Source organism: Mauremys reevesii, linkage group 4 (assembly GCF_016161935.1).
Source record: "Mauremys reevesii isolate NIE-2019 linkage group 4, ASM1616193v1, whole genome shotgun sequence".
NCBI classification, from domain to species: Eukaryota; Metazoa; Chordata; order Testudines; family Geoemydidae; genus Mauremys; species Mauremys reevesii.
This window is the reverse complement of record NC_052626.1, coordinates 73,516,905-73,535,827: the sequence shown is the minus strand read 5'-3', so window position 1 is coordinate 73,535,827 and position 18,923 is coordinate 73,516,905. Positions and strand designations below refer to the sequence as shown.

General features: G+C 48.3%; 1 protein-coding gene across 6 annotated transcripts in view; it reads left to right on the top strand.

Annotated features, from left to right (window-relative positions):
* The window catches only part of SLC35C1 (solute carrier family 35 member C1), a 94,406-nt gene that overhangs the window by 53,533 nt on the left and 21,950 nt on the right, over positions 1–18,923 (top strand). The window contains exon 1 of one of the 6 annotated variants that reach the window (XM_039537884.1): positions 1,188–1,336. The exons of 4 other annotated variants lie outside the window; for them this stretch is intronic. The gene's annotated coding sequence lies outside the window, so the exon portion shown is untranslated. Of the gene's footprint in view, positions 1–1,187; positions 1,337–5,047; positions 5,196–18,923 lie in introns of those variants that run through there. One more of the 6 variants, XM_039537885.1, reaches the window with a different exon arrangement.

Here is an 18,923-nt window from a genome sequence, read left to right as displayed (position 1 = left end):
TGGTCTCTAACAATGTGTTAATGAGAGTAACCTCAGGCCGGCCTGCCTGCCCCCCCTCCCCCAACACACACACACTGCTCTGCTTATCCACATCCCACTAACCACTGTGTACTATCACAGCAGGCAGGTGTGGCTCCCAGCAAGGACCCATGGTAGTCACAATCAAAGGTCACTGACCCCTGTAGGGTCCCCATCCCTACACTGAGTGAAAGGGCTCTGGGCGCAGACTGTGCAGCTCAGCTGCTTCTGGCTACACTAACACTCCATGGAATTTCACAGCCACCTGCAGATTAAAAGGGGGCATCAGAGTGTGGTATTACCAACCCCCTGCTCAAAGCAGGACCCACACCAACTAAATCATCCCAGCCAGGGCTTCAACAAGCCTGACTTTTAAAAACCTCTAAAGAAGGAGATTCCATGACCTCCCTAGGCAACATCCCTAATGCACTGCCACTTGCTGCTGCCTGAGCTCAGAAAAGGTGCCCCAAATGGGGGTACAGCAGGCTGCATGTCAAAAGAATCCAGCCCCTACTTTCTAGAGCTCCATACCACCATTCATGAACATCATTTGTCCAATTATATTATGGACTGTAGACAAGGAATCACTTCACCTGCCATAGAAATGCAACTACCTCTGGGGTGGAACTTGGCAGCCATTTAATAACTGCCCATCAATATTATACAATATTTTAAATAGGAAGTAAAATAATATTATATCCAATAGACACTGATCAGGGGAGTTAGGGAGGCAGAATAGAATTACCTGAGTTGGAATTTGGCCAGAACATGGAGTTAATGCTTTGATTCTTACAAACAGCACCATGGAATGTTTAGCAAGCAGGATTTCATTTAAGCCTTGTTGAAAAAAAACAAAACCCAACACTCTAGGGCACTAGGGTTAATGCTGTCCCAGAAGAAATAGCATTCCCTGCTGAATTCCCAGTACTACTTCCTGCAGTGTCTGAGCATTCTTCATAGATCTCTGTCTCATCCACACACGTGGCCTGATGCTGCTCTGCTTGTGATCAAACTAGACCATAGCCTGAGCTGGTACAGCTGTTTGCCAGGTCTGATTAACCAAAGTCAGCCCCAGATGCTTCCCATCACTGCTCATTCCCAGTCACCAAACAGAAACACAAGTCACCTCCATTTGGTGCCATGAGCTTGATGATGTTGCAGACTGGGGATTGTACCAGGCATGCTTAGCAACTGCAAATAAGGTCCCTGCCTTGAGGAGAGGACAGATGTAGATAGAACTTCAGTGCTGTGTTGTATGCTGCAGTATTCCTTCAATAGAAATTTAGGCTATTTTTTAAAGAGTTATTTCCTCATAAAGGTGAGTAAAATACCAGAGCTCTAGATAGCCCACACTCTGTCTCTTTAAATCTGACACTCTGTTTCCAGGTCAACAGTTCGGGTGACCACAAAGCACTCTGCTGTAGGGGTTTGAGCTGGGAGATCTGTGAATGTGTAACCCTTCTAGTTAAACTCTCCTTGTTATGTTGATCTGTAGAGATGTGTAAAGCTTAAACAGCAATTATAAAAGATGACTTTAGAAAAGTGGGGGGGGTTTCAGTTTCAGCAGAAAAGCTGCAGCATAGAATTCCAAAAAGGAAAATGTTCTGACTGAATTTAGTGCTCTGAAAAGCATGAAGCAAATACTAATGCTATGGAAACAATTGTAACTTGTTTAAAACTGAAGTCTAGTAACAGTTTTAGATGAAATTGTAATGAAATTGCATTGTGGTCATTTAAATCACTGTTAAAGTCACTGCAGCTGGTACATGCAGTAACTGGAGAATGCTAGAGACATTTATGCTTTACCTGTGGAATAGTGTTTGCCTTTGTAACTTCATTTCATGTTAATACTTCAACTGGTTTAGAATTGCTGTAATTATGTTTAGCAGACTGGGGCCGTGCTTTGCTGCAGGATTTCAGCTCCCTATAATACTTCCATCGTGAGCTGGATTGACTTTGAATCTGCAGATGTATTAACAGAACTCACCTGATCAGACAAGGCCTGGTCTTAGGGTGATCAGATGTCCCAATTTTTATAGGGACAATCCTGATTTTTTTGGGGGGCCTTTTTCTTATCTAGGCTTCTATTACCACCACCCGTCACGCCTGGGTCCTGATTTTTCACATTGCTGTCTGGTCACCCTACCTGGTCTGAAAATGCAACACCGACAATGCTTGGGGTCGGGGGGACAAGCAGAAACAATAGGAAGGGATAGGGTATAAGGGACATGTGGGATTCAGGACAGAGAGCTTGAGGTTTGCTGTCAACTACCCACTGAAGGGTGCACCATATTGCTACACGGTGCTAATACCATTTTTCAGCAGGGTGTTGTTTTCCTGTGCAGAGCAGTTTGTGTCTGTTGTTTAGTTCTACAAATATTTGGCTAGCGTAATCATCTGCCTGGGAAGCACTCAGCACTGGCAGAGGTCTGTAACATCCTTTCCTGGGTGTACTTAAAAGGCTGCACAGAGTGCATGTCTGATATCACCACAGAATCAGCCTTGGTCCCAACAGCTTTCCTAGCCTTCTACCTTACCAACAGGGCCAGGCACACCAACTCCATCTGAATCTAACAATTCTGTGACTGGGGGATGGGGACCATTTTCTACTCAGCATTGCCATCAGAGGTAGGGGTGTATCTCGCCTGTTTCTGGAGCCCACACAGCATGAGTGTTGTTAATATGAGAGGCTTATTCCCACCATTCCCTATTGCTTTCTCCCCCATACATACACCCCAGGCATGCACATAGCAAAGACCTCCTGTTAGAGGGGAGAGCCTGATCCACTGGCACTTGGGGTTTTGCTGGAGAAGAGTGCCCTGCCTGCTTGCTCTTCACTCTGCCTGTTCTAAACCCTGACAGCTGATCTCCATCTGTAAGTGGGCTGTGAGCCACTGGCAGGTAATTGCTAAAGCAAGCAGGACATTAATTGGAATGGCTGCAGCCAGGGATGTGCTCTCAGTTAGTCTTGGCTCTGTAGCAGTTTGTGTGGAAGAAGCAAACCCATAGAGGTCAGAATCCAGTTTTCCATTGTGTTGTGTCTGCTGCCCCTAGAAAACCCAGCCAAGACCATAAGTTTCCTGAGAAGAGGAAGAGACTTGGGAGAGTGGTGCTAATGAGTTTCTGTTTCAGCTGTGGTGGCCTGCATACAAATCTTCTTTAGATCGTTCATGGGTGAAATGAGTTTACTGGGTCTCAGTCTGGTTTCTAGTATAACTGTGTGAATCACAGATTGACTCAATCAGAAGCCATTGCTCAGGCAACACCTGAGATTGGAATAACGGCAGGGCTGCAGGTCAGGTTTGACAAGCTTTAGCAGAGCTGGATGGGGAGTCCAGGGCTAGAATAGCAGAAGTGTTGTCAGACAGGAGTAAGGGACATTGGCAAAGCTGTGGGGGGATGCCTGGGGCCAAAATAGCAGCATGTATGTTGTGGGTCAGAATTGAGTCATGTTGGCAGAGTCTGGCAAGGGTTTTAGGCCCCAGGTTCTGGGCATCTTATGCCTTCCCATCCCTTTTATGACCATAAATTCCCACCGCTGTCCATACAACAAACTGGAAAGCTGTTGGAGGGGGGATAAGGTGGTTGCTTTGCTCCTCTGTCATTTTATTGCTGTTATTCCCAAATTTCCCCTCCCAGATGGCAGCACCTGTTATACACGATTCAAAGCACATGCAAAATCACTCAGCTGCTGGGGAGGAACCTGGAGCTGTGTCCACAGCAGCTTTTTGGCTGCAAATCAGATCAGAAGGAAACAGGTTATTTGCTATAGCATGTCTGGAATAGAAACTAGATTCGCAGGGCTGCTGCTGTGAGACAACCAGAGTATGGCCGGCAGCAGGCCCGGCCCAAATCTCTCCTCTCAGGCTAAAGCCAAGGAACCCAAGGGTCCTCTCCTAAAGAGACAGCGTCCTCATGCCCCCTTCCCTGACTTGCATCCTTCAGACATTCAGGCTGAGGTCTATAGTAAGAAGAAGAGGCCCTGCTATCTATGGCTTCTTGCAGAGAAGAGTCAAGACTAGCAATGCCTAGAGCATTGGGGAGATTAAAGCTACGTTAAATGCAGATACTCCTTTGAGTTCTTCCTGGAAGCTGCCTAATGATCCGTGGGGAAATTGTTTAATCAAGGCCTTTATGATAAATGATGCAGAAAAGCTTCTACTGTTGCCAATACAGGGCTTGAGAAGAGGAGGGGGTGGGGGGCATAACCTGCCTGGGGTATAAGTCTCTGGAGACTTGGCTCAAACTGTGGTTAGGACATAAATGGAACAAGTTTATTGGGTCTCAGCCTAGTCTCTAGTGTACATTTGTCAACGCTCCAAATCCACTATGAAATTCAGTGTAACTGGCAGTTACCCAGAAGAAGCCCATGACTAGCATAGCAGAAGGTGTTGCAGGTCAGGACTGAGGTGCCTTAGAAAAGCTTCAGGTGGAAACCCAGAACTGGAGCAGCTGGGTGTGGTGTGGATCAGGGTTCAGGACTATGTAGGGAATGCCCAGCTGGAACAGCAAGCAGGTGTTTGAGTAGAGCTGAGGGTGGGGAGCCTAGGGCTGGAATGGTTGAGCCCCAGCTGCAGGTCAGGACTGAGGTGCATTCAGGCTCTACAAATCCACAACGCTGCCCAGCGCTGCTGCGCCGCGCCGCGCCCGCGCGCGTCCCCCGCCGTCCCCTCTTCTCTCCTCGGCATCCTGGGAGGGGGAGGGATTTGGCTCGGAGCTCTGCCGGCATGCCCCGCGCGCAGTCCACCACCGGCCGAGCGCCGGCGCTGCAGTCGCGCTGCGGGATCTCCGAGAGGAGCGCGCGCGGGCGGAAGAACGGTACCCGCCGCGGCGCGGGCCCGGCAGGTCCGTCCTCCGGCTCCGGTGGACCTGGCCGGCAGCATGCGGGCGAGAGCCCAGCCAAAAAAAACGCTCCCCAGGATGCCGCCCGCCGGCGCGGCCCCGCTGGGTGCTAGAGCCGCCCCTGGGTGCATTGGCAGAGCTGTTCATGGAAAACTTATGTAGAGCCTGTCTGCATTGTACCTGGCTCCTACTCCCCATTAGTGTCCCACTCTCACAACTTGCACATCTTCAAAATGAAATTTAAAAGAACGGTGTAAACAGCGGGTGGAAGCAATTTCCCTTCAACACAGAAGAGAGAGGTGAACGTGTCAGTGGATGTCTATGCATGCACACAGGTAGGAGTGTATGCAGGGGGAACAGAGTGTATCTAGGACACACAACTATGCATTCACAGGCTTGTTTGCCTGTGTGCACGCAGGCTGGTGTCTGTCTGAGGTGGAGGCTGGAGGAGAGGAATGGAAAGGTGTGTGAATCACAGCAATCAACTCCCTCTAGCGGCCTGTGTCACAGCACTGGGGTTTGCTCTACTCTGCCCCCTCCGTGGCCCACTCAAGGGTGCTCCTTTAGGGCTCGGGTAGGCTGACCAGACAGCAAGTGTGAAAAATCGGGATGGGGGTGAGGGGTAATAGGAGCCCATATAAGAAAAAGACCCAAAAATCAGGACTGTCCCTATAAAATTGGGACATCTGGTCACCCTAGGCTTGGGTCTCACCTCTTTATGAGCAGGGACCTGTGTCACTCTCCCTCCAGACTGGAGGTTTAGACTGCAGTTCACTCTGCCCATCCCAGCAGCTCTGACCTTACTCAGCACCTGAGCTTGGCTCTCTCACAAGGGACAATGATTGGCAGCAGAAGCTCACTGAGTGTGGGGGATGGAGGGGATGCTCTAGCATGGGGAGTGTGGGGAAGCTACTGAGACTCAGCAGGGAGGCAGTTGGCTCCAGGCTGGGAAGTGGGGTCCCTGCAGTTTGCATCTCTCTCATTGGCTGTTCCCAGATCCAACACAATCACCCTGGTTCATACGTGCTCCCCAGCCTTATCCCAGGCACCACAACAGCTACTGCAGCCTCTCTAGTTCCCATTCTCACCTCCTTCCCTGTCTCCACACGTGTGCACACAATTTACAGGGAAAATTGATTCCCAGCATGTGTAATGGAACAATGCACAGGGATGGAAACATAGACTAGCCCCCACAATGTTTCCATTGCAGGGGTGCTAGCCCCCACTACCCCCCCCCCAGGTCCATCACCCTGATGACCAGTGTCCAGCCAGCTTTCACAAAACACAGCACAAGGACAAAAGCATTGCAGAGAAAACATATCCTAAAGCAATAAACAGTCTACCCCCAGCTGCTGCTCTTCCACAGGGAGACCCTGGCAGATTACTGTCAATCCCTTCCAGCAGGGTTACCACCTCATGTCAGTTTTGGATCAAAATGAGGGATCCCTCAGCTACTTTAGGCTGATCCCTTATCCCCAAGACTTTCTTTGTCTGTTGGGCCTCTTTTAACCCAGTCTGAGCAACTCTTCCCCAGGAGATGGGACTTCTTTGAAGTTGTTTTAGCTCTCCTGGGATCTGCAGTAATTACTCCCCCCTCCCCCCCCGGCTAGTTTTGATTCCTGGGAAAATCTTGGTAACCCTCCCCCTTGGAGCTAGAATACAATCCCCAGCTCGCAGCTCCCAAAGGTACATATAACATTTATAGATACAGAAGATTGACTAATCCCTGGGCCCATCAGGCTTAGCACATCTCAATATAATAGTCCTTTGAAACTTGAAGTTGCATGCTTCCAAGGTCCTGCAGCTGTCACAGATTGCTCCAAAGCTGCTGATGTGCAGATGGTTTGTTTAAGGTGGCATTTTAGGCTCCATTTGACTCAGATCTGGGATTTGTACCAAAATGGAAACATTTCCATTAACTCTTAAAAATTCCAGTGGAAATCAGAGATCAAGTATTTTAACATTCCTCTACTGTGTGTGCGGTCCTCGCATTGCAGCACTGGGCTAGTGCATGAGACCCAGAATGGGAAACTGGCTGGAAATAAATGAGAAACTGAGCAGTCTATTCTTGTCCAAACTGAAAAAAATACCCCTGGGAAGCAAAAAGCAACAAGAAGGAGGAGTTCATTTAATATTTAACATCCCCTCCATTTGAACAAGCTCAGAGTGAAGACTGTTTTAAAACTATTCATGTGAGAGGGTCCCCATTAGTAACTTACCATGAGCTGCAGGATGGGGCCTCTGCTAGAGACACTGTTACTGGATTGACTGATGCCTCACCCAGATGTAGCCTTCACGGGACCCCCACCTCCCCCCCCCCACACACACACACACTCTCCTCCCAGCAGGCAGCAAAATGAGGTTTCCACAACCCATTTTGTCCCTCCCTGCACTGCTATGGAGGCTTCTGTGAAGTCTGTCTCTCTAATGCTCCAGGAGCTGTTTCAGTTTCCATGTGTGGAGAGAGCAGTAACTAGTATTTGGGGGGGTGAGGTGACAGGTGGGTCATTTCACTAGGTTCTTGCCCTCTCTTTGGGCTATATTTCTGTAAGGCACCAAGTGCTGCCAAAACAGCAGCCCGGTCTCAGGAACGATCACCCCAGTGTGCAGCCTTCTCATGTGTGTCACTAGAGGGCATCACACCACTTCAAATCCAGTACTCCACCTGGCCACTGATACAGCCAGATGAAGCTGGGGGAAATTAATACCATGTGGATTTTATATATTGCTTCTCATTAGTAGAGCTCAAGGCATGTTACAAAGTAGGCTAGTATCATTATCCCCATTTTACACATGGGGAAACTGAGGCACAGTGAGGTGATGTGCCCAAGGTCACCCATCACCCAGCAGCAGAGCTAGGAACAGAACTCAGGTCTCCTGAATCCCAGTTTAGTGCTCTGTCCAGTAGGCCACCCACCCTGTCAATTAAAAGGCCCACTGCAAAGAAGCTGCCACAGTACTGACAGGAGAAATAAATGAGGAAGTAAGAGAGAAGTGAGGCGGGGAACAAGCTGTCCTAGGGACAGCAGAGATCTACACCAATGGGGGCAGGGACCATGCCCTTCTATGTCAATATAGTGCCCAGCTCAACTGGGCCCTGATCCTAATGCGGGGGGACTCTTGTGTGCTACCACAGTACAGAGACTGGAAGACACAGCCTCACCCGGCTGGGGTGAGATTCTGCATGTGTTAGACAAGCCCTCAGGCTCCAACATCAAGAGTGGCCCCCTACACTTAGGAGTAGTCCTAATGATAGAGAAAGGTGGGGAGACTGTCACTACCTTTTGCAAATCGGAGTCACCAGCAACACACTTGACTCCTTTGAGGTTTCACCCAATTTTTGTGGTTTTCTTCAGCAAATGGTGATGACCTGGTTCAGGGCTCAAAACCCAATAGGGAGACTGAGCTAAGGGAGGGGCAGGGCCCAGTTGTTATAGTAACAAGCTCTCAAGATCAAGCAAAGAAAAAAAGGCACGCTTTAAAGCATGTTTCCATGGCAACTAGCATCTTCAAAGGCCGGTTTTTAAAAAGGGATTCTCTGAGGGTTTTGATGCAGGGGGAGAGTAGTGCGGGAAACTGTCTGAGCTGCCATGAGCTCTGCCTATGCCAAACCCAACCAAAGGTATGGTTCAGCATCCCCCAGGGCAGCAGACTGGCCTGCAGTGGGAGCTGTCTGGAGGAGGAGGCAGGGCTCAGATGCTCAAGGCAGAGGGGAGCTCCTTGTTGCAGGTAGCAGTGGGAGGTGACAGGATGGCTCAGATTCCTGAGGCTGTGTTCTTCCTCCATCTCCCCGCATCAGTCCATTTCATATTCACCCTCTAGGGGCCACAGCCTGGATAGCAAGGGATTAAACTAACCCAGCTCAGCTGCCTCCAGTCTGATAGTCCAGACACTTTCTAAACTTTGGGCTGGGACCAGCAAACTCATTTCACTTGTGGTCAAACAAATGATAGAGAGAGTGGCAGGGGAGGAGAGGAGAACAGACAGGTGTGCAGTGGAGGAGACCCCCCCCTTCTCTTGTTCCTTTCGTCCCACAAAGGGCTCGGCTCCGTCCTTACAATTTGTTCCACTTGCGGCTGGTACTGAGCTGGCTCATTTTCCCCTCCCCCTCAAGCTCCAAGGAGAAGCTGTCGGTGTTCACAGAAAATTATGCAGTGTTGACATTGGAATATGAATTGGACAAGAGATGTAGCCAAATCCTGGAATTAGGGGAAGAGGAAAAAAACAGGATGGGATCCAAGAAGCAAATGAAACATCTGTGCTTATGTCTGGGTTCCTGCGGTACCCCCGCCCCCTCCATCAAGGAGAGGGCAGGCTCATGAAATCTCAGCCATGAAGACCGCAGTCACAGCCGGCCTCCAATTAGCTAGCACCAACCCCTCAGCAGCTCCCGATCCTTGTGTTTATAAGGTGATTAGGAGCTGCAAAGGTGGGTGACTTTGCCCCCAAAACACCTGCTGTAGACAAGGTCTTGTGCTGAGAGTGTAGTATAAATGCCGCACTACATCAAAACATACAATGCACTGTTTTATCAGAGGCTGGGCTGAGGTGGGCACGGAAATGGAATGCGAAACCTAACAGCAGCCACTGGAATTAGTGGATATTGACCCCTGCCATACGTCAGGAGGTGATATAACCTTTTGAAACTTTGAGCCAAAGCACTTGCCTGGAAATGAAGACTGGTCTCTTTCCAGCACTCCTGCATATCAATCCTTATTACAGGGTGGTATGCGTAAATAGAGGCCTTGCCTACAGTAGGAAAATCATTCAATGTGATAGCAATTGATTGAGTTAATATGTTCATTCAAACTTTGAGGATGTCTACACTCATGGTGCTGTGCCACTGTAAGATCTCTCTCTCTCATTTTGGCATAGCTCACTGGTGTCGTGTACCTAGGGCAGTGTTTTTGCTCTGTGTTGTGGGATACCTCCAGAGGGTGCTAGGGAACTGTGGGAAGATTATTTCTTGCCTTGGTGGTGAAATGCATCCATGTGCTTTTAATCTATTAAGCTAAAATGCCCTGAGACTTACCCCCACTCCCGTACTGATTGATAAGGCAATGAAAAATCCATTGTAGACAATTTGTGTGTGGTTGGGAGGGTGCTTCCTACTGATAGAAGGCTAATTCAATCTCTCTCCTTCTAGTCCAGGCAAGGCCTAATTTTTTTTTATTTGACAAATATGGAACAAAAGAAGCTTCCTGAATCTTGGTCTGGAAGAGAAAATTGTTGATCTTTTACTCAAGGCACTGGTATACGATTGGGGCCCAATTCTTGGCTCTGCCACAGAGGTATTGCATGGCCTTCAGCAAGTTACGTAATCTCTCTATGCTTCATTCCCCATCTATACAACAGGGGTAATAATAATCCTTCCTTTTCCCCACCCTTTGTTGATCTGGTCTATTTAAGTTGTAAACTGCTTGGAGCAGATAGCGTATCTCACCCTGGAATAAGAAACCCACAGCAACCCTCCCTGCTCACGAGGTCCCTGAGCTTGAGCTCTAGGCCAAGCCCAGATGTCTGCATAGCCATTTTACAGCCCCGCAGCCTGACTCCGGGGAGCCCAACTCACCTGACCTGAGCCAGCCGTGTGTGTTTCATTGTTGTGTACGTACCCTATGTGTTTGTACAGTGCCTTGCACCAGGGGGCTCTGATCTCAGTTGAGGCTCTCTGCACTACCATAGTACTACTAGTAATGACAAGAGAATCTGGCAAAGAAATGGAGATCACTAACCCTAAAGTAGTTACAAAAGAATCACACCCAGAAAGCTAGAGCAGAGGAAATACTAGAAAAATGGGTGACTGAGCAACAAAATGGCAGATGAAATTCAATGTTGATAAATACAGAGTAATGCACATTGGAAAACATAATCCCAACTATACTTCTAAAATGATGGGGGTCTAAATTAGGTGTTACCACTCAAGAAAGAGATCCTGGAGTCATTGTGGATAGTTCTCTGACAACATCCACTCAATGTGCAGCAGCATTGACATGACAAATGTTAGGAACCATTAGGAAAGGGATAGGTAATAAGACAGAAAATATCATAACCACTATATAAATCCATGGTACGCCCACATCTTGAATACTGTGTGCAGTTCTGGTCACCCCATCTCAAAAAATATATATTAGAATTGGAAAAGGTGCAGAGAAGGGTAACAGCTTCCCTATGAGAAGAGATTAAAAAGACTGGGATTTTTCATCTTAGACAAAAGATAAATAAAATGGGATATGATAGAGGTCTATAAAATCTTGACTGATGTGGAGAAAGCAAATAAAGAAATGTTATTTACTTCTTTACATAAAACAACAACTAGGGGTCACCCAGTGAAATTAACGGGCAGCAGGTTTTAAAAAAAAAACATAAGGAAGTACTTCTTCACACAGTGCACTGGGGACGTTGTAAAGGTCAAAAGTATAACTGGGTTCAAAAAAGAACTCGATAAGTTCATGGAGGATAGATCCATTAATGGATCTATCAGGCAGGAATGCAACCCCATACTCTGAGTGTCCCTAGCCTCTCTTTGCCAAAAGCTGGGAGCAGACAACAGGGGGCAGATCACTCGATGATGGCCTGTTTTGTTCATTCCCTCTGAAGCACCTGGCATTGGCCACTGTTGGAAAACAGGATACTGGGCTAAATAAACCATATTTCTGATGCAATATGATCGTTCTTATAGTCTTATGTACAAAAATACCAAACAATTGCACGCAGTGCAAGTAGGAGAGAAGGTTAGATTCCAAACAGAAAGTGGCTGGTAGTTTGCCAAGGTCATAGGTTTACTATGGGCACTAAGATATCTGACCTTGACCACACCTGAGGGTCAGTCCTCCAGGAAGAACAGACGACATCACACAAACCAAAGGGAACACTAGCTCCCTGTTTCTCAAAAACATCCAGAGTCCTATGGAGAGAAGTAACATACACCCACCTGGTCACTGACAGTGGAAAAAACACTGGCTCTGTGGCAGAACCATCTTGGCATCTGAACAGGCCACTGCCAAAAGAACTAGCTCGTGAGCAAGAAGTGGCTGTGTGGTCAGAAAGCCACTGGGGTTAGTGACAGATGTCCAATAAGAGACTCCTTCCATCTACTGGGGATCAGGTGGCCTACTCTGACCTTCATTGTAGACATCTCTAGCTGTGGGTTTATTATGTTGACTGCACTGGGGTTAATTGATATAATTTTGGTTTCTTTTATAAAGAGGGACAGGGAAGATTATAGCCACTAGACACAGTGGCTACTGCACCCTGTTGTGTGACCACGGTATTAATATTCTATCCCTTTGACCCATGACTGGAGCCAGGAAATAAAAAAGTCTCTTATGAACACATCTGTGTGTCACATCTTTCTCCCCTTGCATGCTATAATTGCTGGGCATACAGATTATCTACTTTCACCCACGAGTCTCAGTCATAAGTCTACCCCTGCAGAGAAGCATGTTTCTACCCCTCTATCTGAAGGCTGCAGGTGAGTTTGATTAAGAAATGCAGCTGTTTGTGTGAGCTCATTCCATGGACTGTGAAATGCAACTAGACATGCATCTTCAAGAAGATTCTTTGCCTGGTTGTAGGTAACTTGTAGTATAATTTTGGTGGGTTTGGCATGATAATACTTAAGAGTCTAGAGGGGAGTGAGACAGAAAATAATGAGCTTTATTCAACTGCATCCGCAAGTAAGAGATTCCATGCAACCCATGAGGCATCAGTTAAACGTGTTACATCAGCAAAACAGCCCTCATTGGCTACACAAGGATCCCCAGGGCAGGATGCTTCCTCCGCCATCTCCAGCTGACTCCGCTGTGAGGGGCTCAGACACCCACTCCCTTGCAAAGTTGCAATAAACCAGTTCTCAAGTGATAGCCCCATGAAATGAGAAGGCAAAACTCCAGAGGGAAAGGAGTGCAGATGCAGCCTGTATCCACCCAGCACAGAGACAGAACTTGGATCCAGGCTGAGGTGAGGAAGGGAACCAGAGCAGGACAGAGAGCAGCTGCAATGCTACAGCAAGGGCAAGAGGAATTACAACAGCACTTTAGCTCCCATTAACTCCCTTAAATGGCTCCATGTAATAACACCGGGTAATCCATAAGATTCAATTACGTTTATCAGGCAATTAGGCTCACAACAGCCCAGTTAATGCAGAATTAACACTCGGCACTAACATGTCCAGGGACACAGAGTTCAGGCCTAGGGGAGGGTGCAGTTACTGGGGCATCTGGCTGGCAAAGCCAGGGTAAGCCATGGTGATGGGGTGGTGATGCCACTTGTCTGCCTCTGATTTGCAGGGAACATTTGACAAGATGTAAGCTAGAAATAGGAGAATTCTTAGAGCACGGCTCTCACCCAAGTAGGCGAGCAAGCAACCCTCTGTCCCCAGGGTGCAACATGTCACCGCCACCCTCTCCCACAAAAATTGAGTGGTGAGGAGATGGGGACACAGGGGCAGAGTTCTCTGCACTGGGCAGAATGGCAACTGGTTTCATTTTCTTCTCACCCCAGAGCTTTGTACTGGTTCCTCCTCTCTCTCTGTCCTCAGCTGCCTCCAGGTGTTTCACGCCTCAGTGGCTTTGTTTCCCTTTGGCTCTCGCTCCCTCTCTTCACCCCTGCACAGTGATCACCTGCGGCCTGACAGATGGATCCAAACAGACAGGCCTTTCCTCTCTCTCCCTCCCTCCCTCGGAATCACTTACTTAGCAGGACTAGCACTGCCATTAGATTCCTTGCTTGACCTTGGCACCTGCTCCTCTCAGGAGCCCCCTCCTTCCTGCCACAGCAGCCAACCCACTAGGGGTGTAGGAGGGGTTAAGGCAATGTGACATGGCCTCTGTGCAGATTGAAACTCATTTGGGTGTTTGGTTTTTATTCTATTTTATTCAGTATATTGCTCAAAGGAACCTTTTGGTCCCTCTGGCGACTGAGTGGAAATCAGGGGAAGGTGTTTGTTCAAGGGCAAGTAGGGAGATGAATCTAATGCTGTTTATAATATTATTAAAATTGCTATTAGATATTTATATGGGAAGATCCATGGTCTAGTAGGTTCAGCACAGGACTCCTGGGTGCTATTTCTAGTCCTGCCACAGAGTTGTGTGATGTGGGGCAACTGTCTGTGCCTCAGTTTCCCTAGCTGTAACATGAGGATAATGATCTTCACTTGCCTCCCAGGACTGTGAGCATCAGAGATTTAATGGATGAAGCTAAACTCCCCCCATGTAACCTTCCAGGAAATCTTTGGACCACTGGGATTGCAGTAGGCAAATAATTAGAGTCGAACATGGTGTCTGGCTGAGTAACCTCTGATGTCACAATCCCAGCACCCAGCATGAGATCTTTGGGTCAAAATCTTAACAAACATCCAAGAAGACCAGAGAGTTGCTTGAGGACTAGAATTAACAGACAAACAGGATCATAGGGAACATCCTGGGGATCAGCCCCTCCCAATTCCTGAGCAGGGCTTCTGGTAAACTCAGGAAGTCTGAAGCCAGCATGGACTGGGACAGGACTTGGGGAGTTTAGCTAATAGTATGGGCACATTCATACAGTGTAGGCACTGTCAGAGTCATATATCTTGCTGTTAAGTGTTGGGAATTCCCAGCAACCCAGGACTTAAAATTGGTGAGGAAGGAGACAGAACCAGCAGCTCAGGCCCCATTCTTAGCACAAAGGTGCCCGTTTGCTTCACCATCATGTGATTGTAAGTGGAGATACTGATAACACTCAGGCTGATGGTGCTGGGGCTATGTACTGGCTCGTTTACTGCATTGTCTTGTAGAGGTGGGGGGAATGGTGGAAGGCAGCTAACGCAGGCTGGGAGAAGGTGGGGGAAATGTCCAGTGTAGGTGTATCTGCTGCCTATTAATTTCATTGGGTGACCACTGGTTCTTGTGTTATGTGAAGAGATAAGTAACACTTCCTTATTCACTGTCTCCACACCATTCATGATTTTATAGATTTGTCATATCTCTCTTAGTCATCCCTTTTGGAGCTGAACAGTCCTAGTCTTTTTAATCGCTCCTCATATAAAAGCTGTTCCATACCCCTAATAACTTTTGTTGTGTTTCTGTGCACCTTTTCCAATTCTAATATAGCTTTTTTGAGATGGGGTGACTAGACGTGCATGCAGTATTCAAGGCATGGGCGTACCAGGGATTTATATTGTGGCATTATGATGGTTTCTGTTTTATTATCTATCCCTTTCTCAATAATTCTTTAACTGCTGCTGCACTTTGAGCAGATGTTTTCAGGGAACTACCCACAGTGTCTCCGAGATCTTTCTTCAATGATAACAGCTAATTTAAACCCCATTATTTTGTACGTATGCAATGTAGTAATATAGCCTGTGTTCAAAAACGAAGCATGAATGAGTCTTCCTCGGGTATCACCTGAGCCATGCTGCACTCCTAGCTCCACATCGGTTCCACTGCCAGCTCCCTCCTTTACTCACTTCCCCTGATGGAGCAATCAGCCCTACCCAGTGGCCTCCCTATGCCTGGGCTCCTGGGCAATCCCAGCAGTGAGGCAGATGCCTTTTATTCATCTCCTGTTCTGGGACAACGTATTAATGTTTTCCCTGCCAAACAATGGATAAGGTCTTCACAGTTCATCCCAGGGTGACCCAGTGGAGCTGGCTGAGCAGGTTGCAGCCTTGCTGTCTCTTTTGGGCTTATTGCCCACCTCCCTTTGTTTCTTTCCCAGGTGCCTGGCTCCCCTGTTTCCCTGCAATGCTATCATTAATATTCTGGGTGTAAGACTACTCAGCATCACTCCAACTAGAGCCAGAGATTAAAAAGTACAAATATAATTACGGTGATAATGCTCCTGTGCAGCCAGCTGGAATGACAGGGGGCCACAGAGGAGAGGGTGTTGCTCATTGGCATGCTCACAACAGCCTCTCCCTTGCCTGCCTGAGCTCTGCCCTGTATTCCCTAGCTACCTTTGAAAAAGTCATTTTCCTCCTTCAGCTGTTGGTGGGCAGGGCAACCTTCCCTGCCCCATGAGGGACCTTGATCCCAGAGCACGGTGCCTGAGGGCTGTCCCCTCGCTCTCCCCTCATCAGTCCAGGGGCACAGCAGCTCTTGGGCACCCCTCATTCTTTGGTCCCCTGATCCTTCAGGAGAGGAATCCTAGGGAGGAGCTGACCTCGCACCCCTCCCTTACTGTTGCATTAGTGCTAACTGAATGGATTTAATAATAACCAAGGCCTCATGCTCCCTAGCAAGCTTGACCTAAATTCTGCAGCAAGACTCCCCTATTCTGTGTCATGCAGTGCAGCTGATGGTACATTCTGTAGCAGCTTCAGAAATGCCCCCCAGAATGGAGGGTTTTATTAAATTCAATCTCAACTGAATCGCAGCCATCCCCCCACCTGTGTTTTTCAATTTGAAATTCAATTCAATTTTTTCTTTGCTGCCCTGCAATTTTTAATATTCAGCGTGCTGCAGAATTTTGTACTGTAACTGCATTGCTGTGCATTAGAAGCTTTAGTAGTGGAGAAGGGACAGCTGAAACTTCTGGCACCTAAGAAGGCATGGGAGATAGTTCTGGTGATAAGCACATTACTCAAATGTTAAAATAACCACCCAAAATAGTTAACAATGGACACTGTGTTGTTATGCTTCAGGGTTAACGCCTAATAGAGACAAATGAGGAAGTTCACATATCTGCAAACCATTGTTTCAGGCTGTCTGCAGGCTCAGGCAGGCTTTACTGCATCCGTTATACATTGGTCACATTTGGATTTTTTTTTCTAGCTCTTTTTGTTTTAATGAAAGTTCAAGAGCACGTACCCAGGGCAAGGAATGGATTCTCTTGCAAAGGTCATGGCAACTGAATCACAAAATACCCAGGGCCCTGAATATAATGAGACCCAACTGTGTCTGTGGGTTACTTACATCAACTTCAGTAGGGTTGCAGCAGAGCTATGCTTAATCCAGGATGCTCAGGCTGTGTCTAATATTGTTAGCTCCGTCGGGTAGGCCCTGTCCTGCTCTCTTCTGCATAGGGCCGAGTGGCTGGCAGTGTTCCATAGACAATACACATTGCTTCCCCTGCTGAGGAAGAACATCCCCCAGTTCCTGTGCACATGCTGACACGGCCAAAGGCGTTCAGTGCCCAGGCAGTTGATGCCCAGCAGACACTGCCTGGCTCACGAGAAAGTGGATGACTAGGGGAAGGGAAGTTCCTGGCAATGCCTCTGTGCCATGAAGTCAGCAGAGATGGGTTAGGGACTTTATTGACTCCATATATGTAAGGAGGAGCCTGCTATCCGCTACAGCCATCCAACCTTCTCGTGAAGGCACTAAAGAGGACATGGGTTCCTAGGCAAGCACTGACTGGGCCAACTTCTCTCCAGAAAGTTTTCTCTTCCTGGGGCTCTCCGACTGGGCCCATACATCATTTCTCCCCTGGTACAAGCACTTGGAGCCTCTTTGGCCAGTCAGGTCACTTGGCTCAGCAGAGGCTGCTTTGTTCAGTGGGCTGGGCAGGGCTAAGGCTGTGACAGTGGACTGGCCAATTGAAGGCGGCCTTGGGGTGCACTACAACAGGCTCAGGGGAATTTACAAACTGTGCTTTACAAAGATAAATGTGCATGTGCTTCCCAGGTTGCCTTCTCTGCACCTGCTCCTGCTCTCGCTGCCCCATCCCCCTCTGAAGTGCCCAGCTTGTGCCTGTTGCACTCCTGTCCATGCTGCTTACACTGCCCCGGTCCTTTGTTTACACCTACTCCTGCAGCTCTCTTTCCACTTGCTGCAATACAGGATATGCCCTGATGCACTGACTTGAAGGCAGTGATATGGAGGGGATAAAAGAGCGATTTGCCCCCATTTATATTTATGATTAGATAAACAATGAGAGAATGGGGGGGCAGGGAGGGGAGGGGGGGGTGAATATAGGGAGGGTGAGGCAGGGTGGAAGGTAAATCAGTGTTACACCTTGCCTGCTGCATATTTCCTGAGAGGATGCTTCTTCTCAGGCCCTTTCCTGGTGAAAGCTCTGCCTCAACCCTAGGTCTCCAGGTGTGTGTCCTGCCACAGTCACCTTCATGTACCTGCTCCCCCTGCCAGGCCCTTTAGCTAATGCTTCATGAAGCCTTTCCCTCCACCAGAGTGGGAGACTCTGCCTGCTTCACCACTCCCGCTTCTTGACTCCGCTGCTTTGGCTGGGAGCTGCAATTGCACACTGTTGGCTTAGGAAACATAAAGCCATCAATCCCCGTTAGGCAGCTATGAGCCCTGTCACCCAGCTCATGGTACAAGGCGAATGCAAAGAAGCTGAGAGCCACTGTGCATTGAGCTCCTGAGAATAGCACTCTCAGGCTACCCTGACACCTACTTAGTTTGGCAGCACCTGCTCCATTGGCCACCCAATGTTACAGTCTCCCCTGTGGAACAAGATACATGGCAGTCAGACACATGCCCACATCTGCCCCATTGCACCTAGGTACCACTGCACATGCCTCATCCCTCTTCCTGAAATTACATGTAAGCAAAGGGACACAAGGATAGAAAGATCGAGAGTGGGGGTTGTTGGGTGGCAGGCCAGGTAGGGAGTAGGGGCTTGGCTAGGTGAGTGTTTGGAAAGTTAGGGGCTGGGATTGATAAAGAAATTTGAGCCCAAACCTGGCCTATTTGCCCAGCTAGCAGTCCTAACCTTTTGGGTTGAGGAGAATCTTCTGCATCACCCCAGAGGAAGGGAGGAAAATCAGATACTCGGCTCTCCCCACATGCTGTATGAGTCTGATTTGCTTGCTTTCAGAACTGCAAGTGGCACCCTCGGTGCAGAGAGAACTTCAATCCACAGGCAGGGAACCAATTCACTCACATCCGGTAGGGCTCTGCTCATCAGAGGGGCTTGTGGAGAACTCAGCAAGCCCTCTTTCCAGGCTTGAAATGAAACCTGAACCCAACTTCTTCACTAGCTCCAGATGCTCCCAGGTGCCCTTTGCATCTGCTCACATGCACCCACCACAGCCCCAGAACTGGCTACAGGCAGAAGCTCTACTCCTGGCTCTCAAGCCAGGAGCTGCTCCTTAAATAATAGGAGCGCTGCCTAAAGCAGAA